The sequence below is a fragment of the Salvelinus namaycush genome, chromosome 33 (assembly GCF_016432855.1).
Source record: "Salvelinus namaycush isolate Seneca chromosome 33, SaNama_1.0, whole genome shotgun sequence".
NCBI lineage: Eukaryota > Metazoa > Chordata > Actinopteri > Salmoniformes > Salmonidae > Salvelinus > Salvelinus namaycush.
Window position 1 is genome coordinate 27441245 of NC_052339.1, and position 13221 is coordinate 27454465.

General features: G+C 42.1%; 1 pseudogene; it reads right to left on the minus strand.

Annotated features, from left to right (window-relative positions):
• Positions 1 to 569: 569 nt before the first annotated feature.
• LOC120027894 lies at positions 570 to 12294 on the minus strand (annotated as a pseudogene).
• Positions 12295 to 13221: the final 927 nt, after the last annotated feature.

The window sequence follows — 13221 nt, forward strand, 5'->3', positions numbered from 1 at the left end:
GAAAAGGTGTAGTCTAAAAACAATGGATGAACAACAGGTGAATACAGCTGGCAAGAACACAAAGAGAATAAGATTTACTGAAATTGTTTGATTTATTTATTATAATATAGTGAATAACGGTTTTGGCAGTGATTTAAGTCTTAGCATCCACAACCATCACTACAAACCAAAATTCTAGCTCCATACAAACCTGGTTCAACTATTTTCATTACGTCATTGAAAACACATCTACATTTTTCAGAATTTTCCTTTGTTGGTATGAGGATATATATTTAGAAAAGTAAAAAAACAGTTAAACGTGACAAACTTCAGTCAGTGTTTCAACTGTAAGAGATAAGGAGTGTCTATGTGATTACTACTGTAAATCTAGTCACTAATTATTATCTGGCCGTGTATATTATTGCATACTTACAATAAACTGTACAAATATTTCCATATTAAAAGGAGGAAAATTACGTTTTAGCTAAATCTCCTTTAAAAAAAGAGCAGGCTTGCATACTCTGCGGCAGCATTTCATGATTTGAGGTGAAAGGCGGAGGAGAATCCACTGGATAGATGGAGGTCGACTTTTACTTTTGCAAACCAGGGTCACTGTCATCCCACTCGTAGCCGATTGGCTGCAGTTGCTGGACGATGTAACTGGCCATGTTGTGGGTTCCTGCAGCAACCACTCTTCAGGACATGAGGTCGAGAGGACCCCCTGGAACATAAACACACATTTTATGTAACTCCCACATCCATCAAAACACACTCATATAACCACATATTCTATATTCTATAAAGAAACCATAAATAAACACATTAACCAGTCCTAAACCTCACCACCAAAAGCCTTCCCACTAACAAAACAAATCTAAATCAACTATTTCAATCACATTACCATTCAGGCACCAGTGCGGCCCACTACTAGACTTTTGGAACTGGTTGAAAGGTTGAATAGAGTCTTCTCCTACATTTCAGGGAAGGAGTTGATAGCTGAGCTTCTGGACTGCCAGAGACTGAACGGCAGCTGACCACATGATCCCGACCTCACGCCCAGTCCCTCCGTCTCTCAACAGTGGTCCTTTTGTGCAACACCCCAAGGCCTGGGGAAGAAGAGATAAACAACACGGGCGGCCAGCCACTTCTTCAGACGGATATCAAGCTCAGCCTCACAAAGGCTTCGGAAGGGCACAGTCCATACGTCATCACTCAAGAGATAGCAACTATACTATGAAATACCATAAATTGTACATTCTCTTTTTAAAAGTTACCGTGTCTATCACAATAGTGAAAGCCAATAAGAACTGATTTAATAATACCCTATGGACTTTTCCATAATAACAGCATGCGTTCTTTGCATTCTGTGGGACCTGATTAGTTATTTGCTCAAGTGAAAGCTCTAGCTAATATACCCATCTCATCGCTGCCTCCTCCAGGACAACCATTCAGATGAGAGCTCAGTTTGAGACCAGAATACAGGGGGACATACAGTACAAATTATAAGCCTGATGGAAATAAACATTAACTGTTTGTAAAACCAATCCCTATCACCCATCATTGACAGAGAGTCAAATAATCTATTGTATTCTATTCTAGAACTCCCACCTGTGGTGTCTATGACAACTCCCCCAGCCTCTCGGATGTCCCAGCAGTGCAGCCCATACTGGTAGTAGGCCTCAGCCGCCTCCGTGGCTATCAGACACAGGGCCAGGGTTGAGCTGCCGATTATCCTCACCCTGGAACACAAGGAGTAGCCTAGAGCCGTGTGTATCAAGCGTAGTCTCAGAGTAAGTGCTGATCTAGGGTCAGGTACCCCCTGTCCATGTAATTGTATTTATTGTGATCCAAAAAGGCAAAACTGATACTAAACCAGCACTCCCACTCCGAGATAATTGAGATATAAGGCCCCTGGTCCCAGATCTGTTTGTGCTCTGTAGTCATGTTTGGCATGACAATGGCCACATATGCATTGAAGAGAAAGCCCAAACAGACCTGGGACCAGGCTATTCAAGGAGTCTAGGGCCAAAATACATCACTGTATTGCCGTTGGATCGGAAAGGTACAGGCTAGAACCTGATATGAGGCCCATTAGACCGGGGTCATGTTCATTAGGTAACACAACAGAAAAACATTACTCTAACATTTTGCAACCCTGTTTTAGCCTGTTTTCTTCCATTTGGTGCCTAATGAACATGACCCAGAATGACCACAAACCATTGGAGAATAAACAGTCAGCGAGTACCCATGAGCTGGTGCACTCAGTAACTTCATGATGTTCCCTGAGAAGATGTTCAGTGTTGCTGGGTCCCGCTTGACTCCGAAATCAGTCAAAATGAGACATCCATCAGTCGTTGGGAATAGAAAAACAGCTTCAGGTTAGGATAATGGATACAGAACATTTTAGTAAACCAATAAAAAAATATCAAATCGATAAATTAAATCAATCAAGCTAACATTTGATAATGCTGCATGGTAAAATGTTTGAGTTGAAGGTACGCAATGGTATCTTCCAATGGTATTTTCCTTACTAATTAGTGACCTTAATTCATCAGGCAAGTACAAGGGAGGAGCAAAAACCTACAGACAGTTGGCCCGCTGTGGAATGAGTTTGACACCTGTGGCATAGGGCAGGGGATAGCTGGGGGCCAAAATGTAACCACTCCTGCGTTGAGGAGATACCATTGGAAGATACCATTGGAAAATACCATTGGAAGATACCATTGGAAAATACCATTGGAAGATACCATTGCGTACCTGTGCGATGGGAACTTGTCCCTGAGGGTGGAGATGACGAGCTCCTCGGCCTCCGTTACCAGGTAGATTGGTGCGCTCTTGGTACTCACGTTCTTGTGTTTCACCACCTCCTGCACTACCTAGTAGGTTACCACAAATACTTGGTTTTAGGGCCACTTGGAATTGATGGACGTCGCCACACTTGATTTACCTTACCAGCTCTACATACAACTTCTACAGCAACATCCATGCATTCCCGCCAGCACTTGTCACTGCCCGAGGTTGTCGGTTTATAACGAGGAGCAGGTGCTGTTGTTTTGCCGTTTACAGTGGGTTATTCCAGGCATCCAAGAGACAGCAAATTAGAACCTATTATGTGGCTTTGGTGAGGTGTAGGTCTCTGGTACGGTCCCGTTATCCCGGTGTCCACTGTCCACCTCGGTGCTGCAGACGGCTACTGCCTTGCCATTGAGTGGACTTCGATATGCACGATTCTATTTCGGATTGGAATGACGTTGATAGTCGCAAAACGAATCTCTAGCCACTGCTAGACGTTGATGAGACAAGACCAATCTGGAACCTGGAACTAGACGAAAGCAACTCCATGTTATTGGTCGCCATTGTCAACCTGTAGCCTATAAATAAATCCAATAAATTATATTTGTCAAGGAAAACTCTTGAATAAACAAGATTGTATTTTACTCAGTCAGATAGCATAACAAACGGTAGCCTACAGCATTGGGCACGTAGAACGAAACGTCTTGCAGGTGAACACAGACAACCACTGCAGACGCATTCGTATCCAGTGACGATGAGGGAAAAATGCAGCGGCGAGTAGAATTAACACTGCACCACGTGATATCGTCTGGCGTGCTGTCGCTGCCATCACGGATGGATAAAATTGTATCGACGACCACGAATGTATCGAAATGTAGACTGCATTAAATCTATGCTTGAAGATCAAACATATTTCGTCTTTATCTTTGTTATGCTTGAAGATCAAAGTGAAGTCTCTCAAACATATGTCGTCTTTATCTTTGTTGTCAGTTTAGGAATAAAGTTTGACATGATTTGAATAAGCTTACCATTTTAATAACACTTCTTAAAGCCTGCAAGAATAATGCCTTATTGCTTGTTATAAACATTATGGGCCTTTATAATATATTATTATAAGGCTTATAATAGCCCTATAACATCTCGCTATATAGAGGCTTTTAATTTAGTCAGGAGCATTCTAAAATGATAAAAACAGATAAGGATCATAGCCTACATGTTTATGACAAATCTTAATGATGACGGTATTGCAACGACAATAGGCTCATGACAAGCTCCCGATTACTGAAATCCTACTCGAATAGGGTCTGTAAATTCCTAGAGAAGGAGATTAAGGGCGAGCACCCTTGTAAACTCTTCTCTCCATAATCCTAATCATTCTGTAGCACAAACTCCAAAAAGTTGTGGGACACTGTAAATGTGTCCATGGAGAATAAGAGCACCTCCCAGCTGCCCACTGCACTGAGGCTAGGAAATACTGTCACCATCGATAAATCTACGATAATCGAGAATTTCAATTTCAATTTTTCTATGGCTGGCCATGCTTTCCACCTGGCTAACCCTACCCTGGTCAACAGCTCTGCACCCCCCACAGCAACTTGCCCAAGCCTCCCCCTTTTCTCCTTCACCCAAATCCAGATAGCCGATGTTCTGAAAGAGCTGCAAAATCTGGACCCCTACAAATCAGCTGGGCTAGACAATCTGGACCCTCTTTTTCTAAAATTGTTGCAACCCCTATTACTAGCCTGTTCAACCTCTCTTTCATATCGTCTGAGATCCCAAAAGATTGGAAAGCTGCCTTGGTCATCCCCTTCTTCAAAGGGGAAGAAACTCTAGACCCAAACTGTGACAGACCTATATCTATCCTACCCTGCCTTTCTAAGGTCTTCGAAAGACAAGTTAACAAACAGATCACCGACCATTCCGAATCCCACCGTACCTTCTCCGCTATGCAATCTGGTTTCCGAGCTGGTCATGGGTGCACCTCAGCCACGCTCAAGGTCCTAAACGATATCGTAACCGCCATCAATAAAAGACAGTACTATGCAGCCGTCTTCATCAACCTGGCCACGGCTTTCGACTCTGTCAATCACCGCATTCTTATCGGCAGACTCAACAGCCTTGGTTTTTCAAATGACTGCCCCGCCTGGTTCACCAACTACTTCTCAGACAGAGTTCAGTGTGCCAAATTGGAGGGCCTGCTGTCCGGACCTCTGGCAGTCTCTATGGGGGTGCCACAGGGTTCAATTCTCTGGCTGACTCTTTTCTCTGTATATATCAATGATGTCACTCTTGCTGCTGGTGAGTCTCTGATCCACCTCTATGCAGACGACTCCATTCTGTATACTTCTGGCCCTTCTTTGGACACTGTGTTAACAAACCTCAAGACGAGCTTCAGTGCCATACAACTCTCCTTCCGTGGCTTCCAACTGCTCTTAAATGCAAGTAAAACTAAATGCATGCTCTTCAACCGATCATGCCCCCACCTGCCCGCCCGTCTAGCCTCGCTACTCTGGACGGTTCTGACTTAGAATATGTGGCAAACAAAGCATCCTTCACTCATACTGCCAAACATACCCTCGTAAAACTGACTATCCTACTGATCCTTGACTTCGGTGATGTCATTTACAAAATAGCCTCCAACACTCTACTCAGCAAATTGGATGCAGTCTATCACAGTGCCATCCATTTTGTCACCAAAGCCCCATATACTACCCTCCACTGCGACCTGTATGCTCTCGTTGGCTGGCCCTCGCTTCATATTCGTCGCCAAACCCACTGGCTCCAGGTCATCTATAAGTCTTTGCTAGGTAAAGCCCCGCCTTATCTCAGCTCACTGGTCACCATAGCAGCACCCACCCGTAGCACGCGCTCCAGTAGGTATATTTCACTGGTCACCCCCAAAGCCAACTCCGTCTTTGGCCGCCTTTCCTTCCAGTTCTCTGCTGCCAATGACTGGAACGACTTGCAAACATCACTGAAGCTGGAGACTCATATCTCCCTCACTAACTTTAAGCATCAGCTGTCAGAGCAGCTTACAGATCATTGCACCTGTACATAGCCCATCTGTAAATTGCCCACCCAGCTACCTCATCTCCATATTGTTATTTTATTTTTTTGCTACTTTGCACCCCAGTATCTCTACTTGCACATTCATCTTTTGCACATCTATCACTCCAGTGTTTAATTGCTAAATTGTAATTATTTCACCACTATGGCCTATTTATTGCCTTACCTCCCTAATCTTACTTGCACACACTGTATATAGACTTTTCTATTGTGTTATTGACTGTACGTTTGTTTATTCCATGTGTAACTCTGTGTTGTTTGTGTCACACTGCTTTGCATTATCTTGGCCAGGTCGCAGTTGTAAATGAGAACTTGTTCTCAACTGGCTTACAAGGTTAAATAAAGGTTAAATAAATAAATAAAAATATATTGCTGGCTAGTGATAAAGATTTAAGAAAGGACTGGACGATTACAAGTGTGTGTGTGTGTGTTAAAGAGAGAGAGATTTAGAGAGTAATTTCAGATATGATAGGCTAGATATTCCCCCTAGGATTAGAATCAGGTGAAAACACATGTAGCTGGGTGAACTCTATTTAAATGCGTTCTACCAGATACTTTTGAGTGGTGAGCCTCAATAGACTGATCCTCCCGTTGTGCACCCAGTGCATAACTGGTTTAACTGGATCTGAGACGATACAGATGGGTTTGTGCTGGAGATTACATAATATAAACCATGGTCTTGGCATTTCCAAAATGAAATGACATTAAATAACATACAAATAATAGGCCTACACAATCTCTAACAACTTGGATTTCCGAAAACATAAATAAAGAGAAATCTTGCTACGTCACTAAGTGTGTCAGAAATGTATATATATATTTTTAAGGGTATGTTAAAAAGCAGTGTTGGAATACTGTGGGCTTACACCTGTCATAAAAATATATGAGCTGATTGGCCAGCTCATCCTCCTTAGGAGGATGACATCATCCTCTATGAGGAAATAAAAAGCATTTTTGAAACTAAAATACAAGTTTGAGGTGGGTTAAAAAAAAAAAAAAAATTATACTTTGTTTTTATTGTAGGAACACAAAGAAAGTACAAATAAAGTAAAATAAAAGAACAAAAATGATCTGGCAGTTACAGTGCACTTCATACCTTCATCATCATATCATCATATTAGTTACATTAGCATCTTTGAATTAGACCTTTTCCAAGTATGAAACCCATTTCTCCCAGTATTCCTGACCTCTCTCCTGTTGAGTTCTTAAAGCAAAGGTCATACGCTCCATGTGGTGTATTTCTTCTACAATGTCTATCCATTGTGTCACTGTGGGAGGGTCTTTTTGTAGCCATTTTCTAGTGATAGCCTTTTTACTGGCTGCCAGTAGGACCTTCAAGAGGTACTTTTCTCTATTGTGTAAGTTATCTGGTATTTCACCCAAGAACAAAGAAATGAATGTTTGTTCTATGTCAAATCCCATTATTTTTCCAATGTTAGATCTTATTTCTCCCCAGTAAGTTTTGATTGCGGGGCAGGACCAAAAGATATGAGAGTGGTCCGCCCTCAATAGACCGCATTCTCTCCAACAAGGGTGTGGTGAGCCAGTCTGTTTTGATTTCAGTTTAGGTGTTATGAAGAAACGTATAACATTCTTCCAACAGAATTCTCTCCATGACCTTGAGTTGGTGGAGCTTTGTTGAGTCTCTAATATGTTCAACCATGTTTCATCAGTTATTTCAATGTTAAGTTCCTCCTCCCATTTCTTTTTAATATAGTTTGTAGAATGTTTCTTTGAGGATTGAATACCCAAGTAGAGATTTGAAATCGTTTTTTTGTTACTCCCCAAGTTGTATGCGTTAGTGAATACTTGGATTAATTTTGGAGGTGCTCGAGGGTCAGTCACTTTTATCTCCCTTAAGAAATAGTGTCGGACTTGTAGGTATCTGTAAAAATCTTGTTTATCCAAGCCATGTTTTTTACTTAAGTCCTGGAAGTTATCTAGGTTCCCATTCCTTATAATTGTACTGAATGATGTGATGCCTTTCTGCGTCCATTGTTTAAATCTGCTGTCCTGAGTTGCAGGGATGAAGCTGGGGTCGTATGCGGGCCAACTCAGCAGTTTGATCTCTCTGTCTAAATTATTTTGCTTAACTACCCTAAACCATGTCTTCAGAGAGAAATTAATCCACTGATTTTGTCTATTGTATATTTCTTTTACCATGTCCTTATTTCCCAAAACTGACTGTATGGGTATCCCTGTCAAAGTAGTCTCGATGTCTTTCCATTTGGATTCGTATTCTGAATTGCACCAACAAACCAGGGGTCTCAATTGGGCTGACACATAATAATCTTTTAGGTTTGGTAAGGCCATACCCCCACAGTTTTTTGGTAATTGTAATGTTGTATATCTAGTTCTTGGTCTCTTACTGTTCCAGATAAACCTTGATATCCGTTTATCCCATTCCCTAAACTGTTTAGGTGGGATTTCTATGGGCAGTGATTGGAACAAATACAATAACCTCGGCAGGATGTTCGTTTTGATTGTTTCAATTCTACTACTAAGATCTAAGGGAAGTGAGTTCCACCTGTCTAGGTCATCATATATTTTCTTGTTGATGTGATCGTAATTCATGCAATAAAGTTTGGGTGTATCTTTTGGTAGGTATACTCCAAGATATTTAATGGATGAAGAGGTCCAGGTGAAGTTATACCTATTCTTCAGCTCTTCCTGTGGGGTATAATTATATACTAGGGCTTGGGTCTTGTGTACGTTAAGCACATACCCTGAATATGTTCCAAATGTTTGTAGAACATCCATCAATCTAGGTACGCTTGAGCCTGGGTCTTTAAGGAATAACAGAACGTCATCCGCATACATGCATATCTTATGTTCACTGTCTCTTATTGTTATTCCCTCTAAGGTTGGGTCCTGTCTTATTGCCTGTGCTAATGGTTCGAGGTACAAGGAGAAGAGCGTGGGTGAAAGATTACAGCCTTGTCTTGCCCCTCGCTCTAATTTTATCGTTCGTGTCAAATGTCCATTTATCTTTATTCTAGCGGTCGGACATGAATACAGTGTTTTGATGCACTGTATCACTTCTTTGTTGAAACCAAATCTTTCCATAACTTGGAATAGGTAATCCCATCCCACTGAATCAAATGCTTTTTCTGCATCTAGACTGATTAATATTGCACTTGTCTTATTCTGAGTAATGTGGTCCATGACATGTAGTGTTCTCCTTATATTGTCCTGTGTCTGCCTATTTTGTATGAAACCAGTTTGATCTCCGTCAATCAATTCTGGGATTATGTTCTCCATTCTTTTGGCTATTATTGATGCATATAGTTTATAATCTGTGTTAAGAATTGCGATAGGTCTATATGAACTGCATTCTTTCTTATCTTTACCCTCTTTTGGGATTACAGATATGATGGCCTCTCTCCATGACGGTGGGAGACCACCCTCCCTCAGAGTCCAGTTAAAACAGGCCTTAAGTAGAGGTGTTAGTTGTTCTCTGAAGGTCTTGAACCATTCTGAAGGGAAGCCATCAGTACCTGGAGACTTGTTGACTTTTTGTTGAGATATTGCTTTATTAATTTCTTCGGTGGATATTTCTAAAGTTAGTCTATCATTTTGCTCTGTCCCAATTGAGGGGAGATCAAGTGAGTTCAAAAAGTGCTCTATTGTCTGTGCATCTGCCTTCTCTGGTTGCTTGTACAGATTTGTGTAATATGATTCAAATGCATTCTGTATTTCATCTAATTTGCATGTGATCTTTTTTGTTTTGGGGTCTTTTATTTTAAAAATGGTATTCTGTGCTTGTTGTTTCCTGAGTCTCCATGCTAGTAATTTGGTTGCCTTTGAGCCTGCTTCATAATATCGTTGTTTCAGGAACCTATGCTTTTTCTCTACTTCTTCTCTATAAATCTGGTCAATTTCCTGTTTTACCTTTTGAATCTATCGTAATATAAGAGGGTCTTTGTATTGACTATGAGATCGTTCTAAGTTTCTTAGGGTTTCTTGTAATTTCAGCAGTTTCTGTGCTTTAATCTTTTTCTTGAGAGACGATGTGGCTATGATTTTTCCTCTAATAACCGCCTTAGCTGCATCCCACAGTATAGCAGGAGATACTTCCCCATTATCATTATTCTCCAGATAGATGTTCAATTCTGTCTTTATTGATTCCTTGAATGCTGGATCATTCAGCATGCTTGTATTAAGTCTCCATGTAGTATTTCTTGGTTTGCCATCAAGGTGTAGAGTGAGGTAAACTCCATTATGATCTGATAAGTCGCTCTGCCCGATCCTACAATCCTTAAGCCTGTGTCTATCTGCACTGTACATAAAAAAGTAGTCTAACCTGGAGTATTCAGTGTGGCGGGCTGAGTAAAAAGTATATTCCTTATCGGTCTTGTGGGTGTCACGCCATACATCGAGCAGTCCTAGATCCTGCAGTATCCTATTGATCTTTTTGGCAACTAGGCTCATTTTCCTATTTTGATTTGTGCTGTCCAATTTTGAGTTTAGAATTGTGTTAAAATCCCCTCCACAGATAAGAGTGCCAGTGGTTTCTGTGGCAATTAAATCAAACACCTTCCTATAGAAGACCATGTCACTCCCTGGGGGTGCGTATACATTAAATAATGTAACTTCCTTGTTATCCAGTTTACATTTAACAAGTATAAATCTACCCTCCTTGTCTTTTATTTCTGACATAAACTCAAAATTAACTGAATTTGGGATCAAGATTGCAACTCCCCTTCTACCCATTTTGTAAGAAGAAAAAAAAGTGTTCCTATATCCCATTTTCTTGAGTTTCTCGTGTTCAGGTGTGGATAAGTGAGTTTCCTGCCAGAATAGTATGTCAACTCTCTCCCGTTTCATCTTTGCTATTACCTTACTTCTCTTGATGGCACTCCCCAGTCCGTTTACATTGAGACTTATGACCTTAAATTCCCGATGATGCATCGATATATATAAAAAAAAAAAAAACTGTGCACCATATCTGCCTGCTTATCATGAACCTAAAAATGAACGAAAATTCAAGAACGATAATAAAGTAAACCAAAGTGGGAAAGTACTTTGGTATTTGGACTCCCATGTCAGAGGACTGTCTCTTGCCTCTGGGGTTTGAGGGGATGAGCCTGTCCGCAGGATGGGCCCCTCGCTCAGATATGAAAATGCGTGACGTAGTCACAAACAAGACCTGGTGGAAGCGAAAATAATAAGGGCGCCTATTTCGTCGCTTATACACATCGGTTAATTACAAGTGAAAACTATATCGGTCATGCGTGCATATCATGAATCCTCCCCTTGATATGCCCTTCTGTCGCCCCGTTGTCAATGTGTCATTAATCCTTAGCTAATATATATGTTATTAACGTGACGCTACTTAATGTGTTCATAAAGAACACATGCTTTTGGGTACTCACCCTTGTTCAGCATTGGGGGAAAATAGGGGAGATATTTTATCTATTGCAATGTCAACCGTAACAACCCAAAGTCTTAACAGCTGCGCTAACTATTAATTCTGTTAAATCCGATTCAGTGTCTTTCATCTTCCCGTTGGAAATGCCTGAGTCTCTCTCGGATGTGAACGTCCTCTCACCGAGATGGTTTCCCTCTTTCTCCATGACCTTGCTTGTTGACAGCGATCCATGGGAGAGCCTGCTCGAGTCTTTCCGCTGGTGATGTCGCCTTTCTCCTGGCGGTATACTCCACTGGGAAGCCCCTTGACTTCAGGTCCTCAGCCGCCTCGTCTGCATGCTCGTATGTAACCGGGCCATTTTTCAGAAATACCCGCATTTTTGCCGGGTATGGTGTTTGGAAGCGAATACCCTTCTCTTTAAGTGCTTTCTTAATGGGGGTGTATTCTTTCCTTCTTTTCAGTATCTCTCCCGCGTAGTCATGATCAAAGAACACTCGTTGGCCTTGGAAGTTAACAGGTTTTTTCCAGGTAGCATGTAAAACTTTCTCTTTGACTGAGAATTTTAGGAACCATATTACTATGGATCTTGGTGGGGCGCCGCTGGGGGGTTTTGAGGCCAGAGCTCGGTGTGCTCTCTCGATTCCCAGGTCAGTGTCGTCAAGTATGTCCTTGAATAGACCCTCCACGAAGTTGGGCATAGAGTCTTTTTCTGCGCCCTCTACTACATTATAAAGTCTAATGTTGTTTCGACGTGAGAAACCTTCGAGTTCTGTCACTTTTGCCTGTAGTGCATGTTGGCTTTTCAGTGACTGTTCAAGTATTTCCTTGACTGTGAAGTTCCATGTGTCCGTTTCCCCAATGCGCTGTTCTGCGTCCCCTATTCTTGTAGATATGCTGTGAAGTTCTAATTTGTTTTCTTCCAGTTTCTGGTTAATGTCCTTCTTGAACTCATTTAGTTATTTTCTTACATCTTCTCGAAGTTCCTCTCGTAAGCCTGTGAGCGCCTCGCGCAATTCCTCCTTCATCACCTCACGAAATGAGGGTTCTTTTGCTGCTGCTATCTTATTTGCGCTAGCATTAGCCATTTCGGGTTCTTCGACGATTATATCTTCTGCTGTCTTGTTACAGGCTGTTGTTGTAGCTCCACGACCTTTTCCTGTTTTCCCCTTTTCCATTTTGTGTAAGTTATTATAATGCTCGGAGTAAATACTTGAATTTGGGGGGGAAATTCCCAACCGATGTGCAGTACGAAAAACTAGGCAGCCATTTCCTAAGTTGCGTCACCGGAAGCCCCGAGGTGGGGTTTTTGAAGAGTTTTTATTCATTTTTTTGTCATGGGTAACTGCATACATGGAGTGTGTCTGAAAGTAGCCGTGTCAAAAAAGGTGTGAGGATGAACAGAAGTGGGTGTATGGAAAGCCTATCAGCTAAGTGAGAGAGCCATACGTCCTCCGAAACACGACCCTGCCAAGCCGCACTGCTTCTTGACACACTGCTCGCTTAACCTGGAAGCCAGCCGCACCAATGTGTAGGAGGAAGCACCGTCCAGCTGGCGACCGAAGTCAGCTTGCAGGCGCGCCACAAAGAGTCGCTAGAGTGCGATGGGACAAGGAAATCCTGGCCGGCCAAACCCTCCCCTAACACGGACAACGCTGGGCCAATTGTGTGCCGCATCATGGATATCACGGCCAGCTGTGACACAGCCTGGGATCGAACCCGGGGGTGTAGTGACGCCTCAAGCACTGCGATGCAGTGCCTTAGACTGCTGCGTCCCTCGGAAGGCCTATTGGGCAGATTTGTATTCACTAAAGACCGTTTTGTGTGGCTGATTGGGCTACTCGAAGAGTCGATTGTTGACAACAGTAGCATTTTAGCTAAGCCACCTAATCCTAACCCTTTTCCTAACCTTAACCCCATTCTCCTAACCTGCCACGTTAATTATCCTAACCTGCTATGTTAGTTATCTTAACCTGCTATGTAAACATTAAGCTGACCCACGGTACACCTGGCTA